Source organism: Oratosquilla oratoria, chromosome 37 (genome assembly GCF_046742065.1).
Source record: "Oratosquilla oratoria isolate Oo_2021 chromosome 37, ASM4674206v1, whole genome shotgun sequence".
NCBI classification, from domain to species: Eukaryota; Metazoa; Arthropoda; class Malacostraca; order Stomatopoda; family Squillidae; genus Oratosquilla; species Oratosquilla oratoria.
In genome coordinates, this window is record NC_134813.1 from 16,561,658 (window position 1) to 16,574,157 (window position 12,500).

A 12,500-nucleotide genomic window follows, 5' to 3' on the forward strand; every position below is an offset into this window, starting at 1 on the left:
TATTTTCATCTCGTACTCTCCAAGCACTACCGACGTTCAACATGGGAGGTGATGCTCTCCCTCATTGCACACAGTACACATACCTTGGAGTACCAGCCCGGATCACTCCAGCCATACCGACTCGACAACGTATCCATCCCCTTGTTAATGATCTCCTTGATCGTCTGCAGGCCTGTCTTTGTAGATCTTACAGCCGCCTACGATACAGTCAATCATAGGGCACTCCTCTTGAAAGTCGCCAAAACACTACAGAATCACACCTTGGTTCCCATCATCCAGTCTCTTCTAACAAACCGCCGTTTCTATGTGGAAATGGATGGCAAGAAAAGCAGGTACCGTTTCCAGAAGAACGGACTCCCACAAGGATCTGTGTTGGCTCCAACACTGTTCAACATTTATACCAATGACCAGCCACAGTATCAGAATACCCATAGGTACATCTATGCAGATGATCTGTGCATTGCCACTCAGTCTGATTCCTTCAACACCATCGAAGACCGACTATCAGAGGCCCTAACCACACTCTCCACGTACTACAAAAAGTGGCATCTCAATGCGAACGCAAACAAAACACAGGTGTGTGCATTCCACCTTAAAAATCACCAAGCCAAGATAGAGCTACGAATCAGATGGAACAACACTGATCTGGCACACCACCCACACCCTGTCTATTTAGGTGTTACTCTCGACAGGACTCTCTCTTACAAAGAGCATATCAACAAGTTGATTGGAAAAATCTCAACCAGAAACAACCTCCTCAGCAAACTTGCCACCACCAGCTGGGGAACAGATCCAAACACCCTGCGACAAACAGCTTTGGCACTGTGTTACTCCACTGCAGAATATTGCGCACCAGTATGGGCCAGGTCATGCCATGCACACAAAATAGAATCAGAACTGAACAGGTCGTGTCGAATAATTACAGGTACCCTAAAACCAACGCCATTACATACTATCTACAGACTGGCAGGGATTCCACCTCCCCACATTCGGCGCGAAATAATTACCAAGATAGAAAAATATAAACAACAAAATGATCCCAGGCATCCACTATACGGTCACCTTCAGGTTGGACAGAGACTGAAGTCTCGCCAAAGCTTCATGACGGTGGAGGGACTGGATCCAACCCAAGCTGTGGCCCATAGACTAAAATGTTGGCAGGAATATGACAATCTGGGCCATAACGAGGCCATACCATGCCCAAACGAGACCTTGCCCCCAGGAGCAAACCTAACCAGGAAGGACTGGGTTACCTTAAACAGAGGAAGAGCCAAGGTGGGCAAAACGAAAGAAAACAAACACAAGTGGGGATACACCAATAGCCCTCAATGTCCCTGTGGCGAAGTACAGACGATGGTCCACGTCCTCCGGGAATGTCCATTGAGTCCCCATTGCTCCGACCAAGACCTTAGGGAAGCAAATGAAACTGCCCTTATATGGACGCGGTTCTGGTGCGACAAGATATGATGACCCCTATCAAGTGGCTTGCCACAAATTCCACCGGCGTTTCACTACCAATGGTCAGAACTCTATGCACCACATTTCTTCGATCACTCGTTGACTACTTATCACCTGCCCTTTGTCAACTTCCCAGGAGAGCTTTGGAACCTCTCGAAAAATTCCAAAATAGAATAATGAGATTTATCTTAGGTTGCCCTCCTTCGACTCGCATCGTTAACATGCAAAGTGAACTTGGTCTACCCTCGCTCGTAGAGAGAATATATGCTAACATAATGTGACATCATAAAGCTTTACTCTGAGACAACGAATCCAGACACTAGATTTCTTTTTTATGGTGCAATATCTGCATGGAAAACATAACTTTACTCAGTGTTGTTCATACGTTTTGTGATATTTGTGTAGGAAGTGATCAGTTTAATTGGAAAAACGAAAAGCGACTAACTATTTTTCAAGCTGAATTTGTCATGCTGTTGCGTTCTTCAGTTGAACTACTTGCTTTAAAGGCAGTAGAGTAATTCATAATGTATTTGTATTCGGGTGACAATGTCGTGCATTAATCACGGTGAGACTGGGCTAGGTATTTTGGGTCACCAAAAATTCTAAACTATTTTCAATGTGTTGATGAAATCCTGCCTTCCCTTCCCTTTTTCTCTTATTCTACGTCTTATTCACACTCAGTGTATGAGTTGTATATATATATATATATCGCACAAGACTAAACTCCGTCTTCATTTCTTGAAAAATTGCCTACAAGAACAGGTTGTGCCTAAATCGATTTTGAACAATCGACTGTTGAGGATGTGTGATAAACCCTTTGAAGAATTTCACCGCATAATCTTACAGAAACATATTGATATAACCAGAATTGAAGTTCGTGAATCTTTTGATATGACTAAATCTTTAAAAAATAATTTTCAAAGAGCTATCCCAGAAAATTTGAAACATAGACTACTTGATTATTGTTATAGTAAATTAAGACATTCGTGTAACGTTCTTAGTGAGAAACTTAACAAAAAACTGTCTCTATTGATTAAAGACAGTGATTGGTCCAAGCATGCCAACCCTAATTTTGTTATAAATTTATCTGATAAACCTTTAAATAGTGCTACAAAATGTGCTCTAGGATATGGTCTTAGTTTCGCAGCAACTCAACACGAAGTTGATTATGTTAATGTGGCCAAAGGGTTTTGCAACTTGGAAAAATTTGGTGAAGTCTCTACTCAAAATATCAACATCAGCAAGGGTTTTGTATATGCTTCTTTATCAGCACCCGGTATTCCAAATTGTCCTAAAAGGTTTTTTAAGTCTTACCGTGAGTTAAAAAGAGATGAACAGTTACACATCACTAGAGCTGATAAAAGTAATTGCATTGTCATTCTTAAAACAAATTAGATTACATTGAAAAAATGGGAACATTATTGGGAGATTGTAAAACATATACAAAACTTACTAAAAACCCGCTTGAATCTGTAAACAGTGAGTTTAATCGCAATGTTAAAAAGATTCTGAAAGGGCATAAACATCTGATAAAACATTTTTCTTCTTTGTCCCCTTCCTTGCCTTACATGTATGGATTGATTAAGACCCACAAACCTGGTTATCCAGTTAGACCTATCATCAGTTCCACAGGATCCGTCACTTACAATTTGTCCAAATGGCTTGTTACTATTTTGAGTCCTTTAGTGGGTACTATATCTTCTTCCCACGTCACAAATAACGTTGATTTCATTAATTATTTGAATAATCTAGAAATTTGTTATGATTTTAAACTAGTTAGTTTTGATATAACTTCGCTCTTCACCCGTGTTCCCGTAATTGACTTATTGGAATATCTTGAAGAAGAATTATTATCAAAACATGGCTTGCCACTTCCAGCTAAAACCATAATTGAACTTATTAAGTTGGGTATTGTAAATTGTAAATTTGTTTTTAATGGTGAATTCTATGTACAAAAATTTGGTATGGCAATGGGAAATCCTCTGTCCCCAGTACTTAGTAACTTGTACATGGAATTCTTTGAGATGAAACTACTACCTAGGATGCTTCCCCAACAAGTTGTGTGGAAAAGATATGTTGACGATATCTTGTGTCTTTGGCCAGTTAATCTTAACTTAGATTTATTTCTTGAAAAACTAAATGGTATGGTCCCTTCAATCAAACTTACTTTTGAAATAGAAATAGAGAATAAGTTGCCATTTTTGGCTATTTTAATTCATCGAAATGGTAAACAATTTAAATATGACGTTTATAGAAAACCTACTAATGTCGCATCATATGTCCACTTTTACTCGGCTCATCATCAGAAGACAAAACATTCTGTCTTTAGTTCTATGTTTCTTAGAGCTTACAGGATATGTAGCCTGGAATTTTTGGATGATGAGCTGAGGAAGATATATAGCATAGCTTCTGAATTAAAATATCCAAAGCACTTAGTAGACACATCTCATAAAATGGCTTACAAAACTTTCCATAACACCTCACACGTAAGAAAAGTATTTGACAAAAAGAACCTTTTGGTTCTTCCTTACAGTGAGAAATTAGTTGGTCTGCCTAATATTCTCAAACAATTCAACATCAACTTGGTTTTCAAAAATAATAATACTATAAAAAGTAAGCTCATTAAAAATTCACCTGAAGTAAATGAGGGTTGTGTTTACTCTATTCCATGCCTTAAATGTAACAAGTTTTATATCGGCCAAACTGGTAAAGACTTAAAAACTAGGATAAATCAGCACAAATATAGTGTAAGGAGTGGGCAAAGTTCCAGTGGCCTTTTTGTCCATGTAAGAGACCACAATCATCCTATTGACTGGGATAATTCTAATGTAATAATTTCTTGTAGATCCTTATTAGAAAGAAACATTATTGAATCCAGTCATATTAAACAAACCTTTGACCATAATATCAATTTAAGTTTAGGATTATTTAAGCTTGATGATTTTGTTATTGATAAAATTGTAAGAACTTCTCCAAGTGCTACTAAGCCGGGGTGACGTAACGTCATGGACCAAACGTCCGTATATGTAAACATCGGCTCTACCTGATTGTGAAGCATCTTGTGTGTCCTTCCCATGTTCCTAGCTTGTCTTCTACTTTATGTATATATATCCACCTTTGTCTCTGTAACTGTGTATTCCTTGATAATGTCTTAAATAGACGAAAACGTTCGGACTAAGCTTCTTATTTCCCAGTGTTTTTTCTGCATATTATTTTCACGTGTGCCTTGTGAATTACTGCAATATATATATATATATATATATATATATATATATATATAGAGAGAGAGAGAGAGAGAGAGAGAGAGAGAGAGAGAGAGAGAGAGAGAGAGACATTGGGACAAATTATGGGAAAGGTGGAGGGGGAAACACGGGTCTTTATCTGATTATCGAGTTTATTCCTGACCGGTTTCGCTTACAATAGCTTCTTCAGAGGAGTGTTACTCTGGGTCGAAGTTGGCGGTGTATATAGTGAGTCAGGCCCACGTTCCCTCCTTGTGGAGTGGTTGGTGGCTGGTTCCAGTACATGTCAAACAGCACCGGTACAATATAATACAATAATAGTAATATAATAATAATACAACACAACACGATCTATGATACAATATACAATATAAATTATAATATATAATATAATATACCAAATCATATCATGGTATATCACATTATAATACAACATAATAATTAGCATCGATACATAATCAATAATAATAAGAATAAATATACGAGTTTTGAAAAATGGAAATACATATGAAAATAAATGTCACCGTGATATTTTGTCACCGTGTTATGTCTGAGTTGTCCTGGGCGTCTTTCATCACACATGACTGCCGGACACAGCACGGGCCGGGAGATGGGAGAAATGGAGTGGACGGAATGAAAGACGCCCAGGACAACTCAGACATAACACGGTGACAAAATATCACGGTGACATTTATTTTCATATGTATTTCCATTTTTCAAAACTCGTATATTTATTCTTATTATTATTGATTATGTATCGATGCTAATTATTATGTTGTATTATAATGTGATATACCATGATATGATTTGGTATATTATATTATATATTATAATTTATATTGTATATTGTATCATAGATCGTGTTGTGTTGTATTATTATTATATTAGTATTATTGTATTATATTGTACCGGTGCTGTTTGACATGTACTGGAACCAGCCACCAACCACTCCACAAGGAGGGAACGTGGGCCTGACTCACTATATACACCGCCAACTTCGACCCAGAGTAACACTCCTCTGAAGAAGCTATTGTAAGCGAAACCGGTCAGGAATAAACTCGATAATCAGATAAAGACCCGTGTTTCCCCCTCCACCTTTCCCATAATATATATATACATATATATATATATATATATATATATATATATATATATATATATATATATATATATTTATATATATATATACATATATATACATATGTATATATATATATACATATATATATATATATATATATATATATATATGTTTGTTTGTGTGTGTGTGTTGTGTGTGTGTGTGTGTGTGTGTGTGTGTGTGTGTGTGTGTGTGTGTGTGTGTGTGTGTGTGTGTGTGTGTGTATTCACTTGGTCTTTTGGATCACGTGTTCGACTCGTGATCGACAGCTATTTCCCTCCTGGAAGAGAGCTCAGAGCTCGTAGGTGTGTGTGTGTGTGTGTGTGTGTGTGTGTGTGTGTGTGTGTGTGTGTGTGTGTGTGTGTGTGTGTGTGTGTGTGTGTGTGTGCGTCTGTGTGTGTGTGCTAATAAGAACACGGGTACATGTGTTCACTTATGCAAAGTAGACCACTTGGAAAAAGAAACTATACGAAAGCGCTCTGCTTCGTTAGTTTCTTTATCAAAGTGGTCTACTTTGCATATATATGTATATATATATATATATATATATATATATATATATATATATATATATGTATATATATATATATTAGTGGGAAGTGGGAAGTGAGAAACCCCTAGCAGGGCTAGCCTGTTCATGAATTCGACACGGTATCCACAGTGCTGATGCGCGGTCCTATTCAGAGTAACATTTGTTTTATTTCTATTTCTCATACATTGTTTGTTAAAATGCCGATGTATCCTTCAGTACCATGTAAGCAACAGGCCAGTCAGTCAGCCAGCCAGCTCGTGGTATTAGTTAAAGCGTCGCCGTCATATAGCACCGTATTTCACACACCCATAACCCCGACACCCCACTGACCCCTACACCCCCACCGACCCCCACACCCCAACTGATCCCCACACCTGCAAAGACGCCCTCCCTCAACCCACACCACACCTCAACCTTTAACCCTAACGATTCCGACCATTCGACCCACTCACGGTCACATCAAACTCATCCAAGCACTTTCATCTTTCATGCTACTTTTTTTTATTTTTTCTATCCTCTTTCTTCCTTTGTTTCTTTCTTTTCTTTTTAGTCCTGTGACAGACACAGTAGCGCCCTCCTAACATCCCAATTTGGAAAGAGAGAGAAAATAATCATGACATTAGAATAAATTTTGCCTAAGTATAAACTCATTATATATTTCTATCTGTCTACTAATATATGTTCTTCTCAGTCTTGGAGAGAGATCTCAAGGTCAAAGATACCAGTATATATCTAAATCTTATCAAGCCATTTTATCTTAAGAAAATGGGACAAGACTGTCCCAGAGAGAAAAGACAGAAAGGGGAAGGGTAATAGGGCAATAAGCTGAAACATTTGATAAAGGAAGTAGGAGCCTAAGCTTCGTGGTGATTGCCTGCAGCTAAATTTGTCTGTTCCAGTCACTGCCAAAAGCATATCTAGCGGAAAATTTTAATCCCTAGTCTCTTTGAGGGAATAAAATCCTCCCCATGAGTTGGTTTGTTGCTGACGGAACCGGAGTCCTACAGAAGCAAGGAAATATTTCAACCATGAAATTATTTTTTCAACAGACTTCATATTACAGTGTATTTTTCAACCTGTGGTGTACATTAAGAACTTGTTTTATTGATGATGTTAGGATAATTGTTTACTATGTGTAATTGTACTTTGGGAATAGATTTGGTCCTGAGGCTGACACATTCAGTGGAGGGGATAATGAGGGATTTCCTCTGAGCAAATTATTTAGTGAAGTATCAAAGAAGCTGGTTGTAGTTTACCGAAGGTCTTTATCCAGGACCCAGAAAGAGTAGGCCAGTTTTATCAAGTGGAATTTCTCGCAATAAACCTCTAATTCGTACTTCATTGCATTTAGTGTTTTATCAAATCGCTAATTATTTTGTATCATTAACTCTCAAATCAGGCACTTCAGTCATTTTTCTTATTGTCTCTGATATATAGCTTATCTTCAAACCCAGTTTGTCATATTTCTGAAGTTCTCTTACGTTCTAATCTATTAAAAATGCACCAAGAATTTGACTTGACAGCACGCATATTGTAAATTTGCATGAAATTTGCCAACTCTGTTCAGTCAATGATTTTAGCGTTTCCAGCCCTGTCTTCAAACGTTGCTATGAAGTCCCAATAATGATCATCATCAAAATTCTGATTCTAACTTGGGAGACATCTATCATTCTACATAAGTTTGCAAGACTTGCCTCACGTGGGAACTGTAATTTGGGTATGCGGCTTTACGCATTCTTTCGTGGATTTGTGTGATAACGCGTATTAACAATTGAGATGTGCCTTTCCATTATATCTTAACTACTTTATGACTTTCTTGCTATTTTTATGAGCTTGCATTCGTGTAGATGCCGAAAAGGATAAAGTGGCAAAACAACTAAGGGCTATAACAAGGGTGATGCAGGCAAGGTCATCATATTAAGACAGCAGGGCAGGACTCGCAGTATCGGATTTATATTAGACAGATTTCATTCTAAGAAGGAATTAGGCAAGAACTGCTTTACCAATAGATTGGTTAACGAATGGGATAGACTTAGTAACCACTTAGGGAGCGGTGAAACTATCAGTTGTTTTAAGAAAAGGTTAGATAACTTTATGGATGGGGATTATAGGTGGTAGTGGACATGGAACTGCATAATATAGGCCTTATGGTCTCTTGCATTCTGTGCAGATGCTTTGAGACATCTCTAGAGGACAGTGACACTGAAACAGGTGATCTGGTGACGGGGACATACTGTATTGTGCAAACAGACGTGATCAGGGAAGAAAAAACTGGATAACTTTTATGGGCTGCGCAATCTAAAATCTTGACACGAACGTTGATGGGCCTGACACATGCGCAATCACTCTTTGGCCTGTGAGCAGAACCACCACCAACATCATAAAATAAAAGAAAAACATATACACGATTTCAGAGGGTACAATGCGTTACTCCAGTGACAACTTCCTATTTTAGAGACAGCTGTAATTTTCTCTCCTCTCCATACATACACATCATATCCTCCTGAGAATATCCACTGGTTATGCGGTCTCTGAACAAATTAAAGGACGCAAATAAAATCTACAAAATATACTGAGTAGAAAACAATCTAGACTACCATAACAGTAAAAATATATAAGGGTAGGTTAGACCTGTTATTTTCAGAGAATAAAAAGAGGAAAAGAAGTGAGATTATCTTGTTGAGGGTTAATGAAGGAAAGAGATCACTCTGATGAAGATCTCATAATTTAGGGGCGAGAGGGGCGAGAGAACGCCACATGGTCATTGAAACAAATACATCTATCTGTCTATATATATATATATATATATATATATATATATATATACATATATATATACATATATATGTATATATATATATATATTTATATATATATATATATATATATATATATATATATATTCATCCAACCATCAATCTATTTATCTATCTACAAGTATATACTAATAGGCTTCTTCCCCTAATAAGGGAGGTAGACAGCCAAGGAATGCACCTACCCCCATCCATCTCAGCCCTACCTATCATTCATTCCTATTTTACCATACCTCCGTGCCTGAAATATATATAAAAAACACAGTGTGTTTTGTTCAAAAGAGTCCAATTTTACTCAAATCTACAAGAAGATATAGTTCAAGCTAAAGCCATGTAAGCTTGGTAAGCTTATGATAAGTGGAGAAATGCAGACGGGGTGTAAAAAATGTACCTCTTTTTCTGGATGTTATGAATAGATAAGTACTCGTACAGCTATATGATAAAAAACACACACATACATACACACACGCGCGCGCATATGCATACACACACATGCACACACACACACACACACATATGCATACACTCACACACATGCACACACACACACACACACATGTACACACAGACACACACACATACACATACACATACACAGACACACACACACGCACATGAATGCAAACACACACACACACACACACATGCATACACACACACATACGCACATGTACACAGGCACACACACACTCACACAGACACACATGCACACACGCAGACATACACATACACAAAACACACACACACACACACACACACACACACACACACACACACACACACACATACAATCGAAAGAAGGTCTTTGATATGGTGCCTCACAATCGACTTCTGTGGAAATAAGAGCACACTGTAGGACTAAGAGGTAAAATACTCGAATGAGTCAAAAAAATTCTGAAGTGCAGGTACATGAAGATATACGTTAAGGACAAGATATCAGGAGGGCAACGACCAGTGAAGTACCACAAGGTTCGGTGCCGGCATCTATCGTATTTCTTACCTATATTAATGATATGATGAAAGTAACAAGGTATACTAACATGTACACGGTTGATGCAAAGATCATGAGAAGAATGAAGAGGACTGTCAGCTGTTGTATATGAGGCGTGTTTTTAAAGTAAGTACCGTTTTGAAATAAAAACGAAACAAATAGACTTTTCGTAACAATTTCATTTTTACGTGAAAGCCTGTACTGTAATCTACTTTTGAACATATATACGGAATCATCTGACTGTGTTTAATTTTTTGTGAGTATTTGAAATGCCTCCTCCCATTAAGAATGCCGTCGACTGTGAAATACGCGCTTTGATTCGTTTTCTTACTGCTAAAGGCGTGAAAGCGGCTGAAATTCATTGTCAGAGCAGTGAAGTGTATGGAGAAAACATTATGAGTGATATGATGGTGCAGAAATGGGTGAGAGCTTTTAAAGATGGCCGTAATCGGTAGGTCACTACAACACTTGTCACAAACTAGCCCTGGTTCGAATCTTTGGCCGTACCGCGTTTCAATTTATGCATGTTGGCCTCCGAGGTGTACTGATGTTATTGGCTTAGAATTAAAGTGTGTGGTGGTTGATATATATATATGTATATATATATATATATATATATATATATATATATATATACATATATATATGTATATATATATACACACATATATATGTATATATATATATATATATACATATGCACATATATATATATATTCGGATGTAACCAAGAATAGATCATTTCAATCTAAAATAAACAATAGCTCCAAAAGGCCATCATTCAACTATTTCTTATTCCTTGGAAAACAAATCAAAGGATTACAAAGGATTACAAAGGCGGAGCATGCCGACAGGAGACCTTTTGATCCATATCTAGGTCGGATGCAAAAAAAAAAAAAAAAAAAAAAAAAAAAATCATAATAATAAATTAAAAATATAATAATGTAAAAATAACAAATAAAATACATAAATAAATGCATAGGTATAGTTGAATAACAAACAAAAAGGTAAATAGTAAATGATTATAAATTGACATATAACTAATAATAAATGAAAATCAGACAGACAAATTATAACAAAACAAAAACAAATAATATAACATAAATTATAATCATTACAGCATCTTACTTAGGTATTTATCTAAATGATTCTTAAAGCTTCGAACTGAACTACATTGCACTACCTGTGCAGGAAGTTTATTCCATTCATTAACTACACGGTTGGCAAAGTTGTTTCTACCTACTTCCAAATTGAATCTATTTCCGGACAGTTTGAGACCATTGTTTCTTGTCTGATTCTCATTCAATGTGAAAATTTGGTCACTTTTGATGTTGTCAATTCCCTTTAAAATCTTAAAGACCTGTATCAAGTCACCTCAAGCGGGTAGAAAGATATGGGAGCGTTGATCAAAGACAACCTATTCATCTGACAGACATATTATCAAGATTGTGGAAGAGACGTATGAGTTGCTGGGGAACATTGAGGTACTTTTTCATTATACAGATGAAGTAGCGAAAAGAAAGAAAGAAAAAACTCAAGTGGAAGATAAGCAGGATGAGGAGAATACAATAAGCAGCAATCAAATTTGTTTACAATCCTGTTAGATAAGCCGCACGAGAACAGGTGACTTGGTAACAGTGTCCAAGATGTTATATGTGAGGGACCCAGGGCAGTATTAACAAAGGACATCTCTCTTTCTCTCTCTTCCTCACACACACACACACACGCTCAAACACACACACACACACACACACACACACACACACACACACACACACACACACACACACACACACACACACACACACACACACACACACACACACACACACACACACACACACACACGGTGGCGCGGTTGGTAGAGTCTCGGACTGTTCAGGACTGTCAGGACTGTCAGGTACCTGGTTCGAATCCTGCCCAGGGCTGAAATTATTTCAGTATTGCTGCGCTTCGTGTCGTTACTCCAACTCTCGTGGGCGGGTAGTTGGGTGTGTGTGTGCGTGTAAGGTCACAGCATTACCCATAGATTGGTCATACGAGCTCTGAGCTCTCTTCCGGGAGGGAAATAGCTGTCGATCACGAGTCCAGCACGTGATCCAAAGACCAAGGTTAATCAATCAATCACACACACACACACACACACACACACACACACACACACACACACACACACACACACACACACACACACACACACACACACACACACACACACACACACACACACACACACACACACACACACACACACACACACAAACACACACACTCCTACTAAAATGGGGTAGAAGAAATACAAGAGGACACGAGAAGAAACTTAAGATAGGCAGCTTTTCACAAA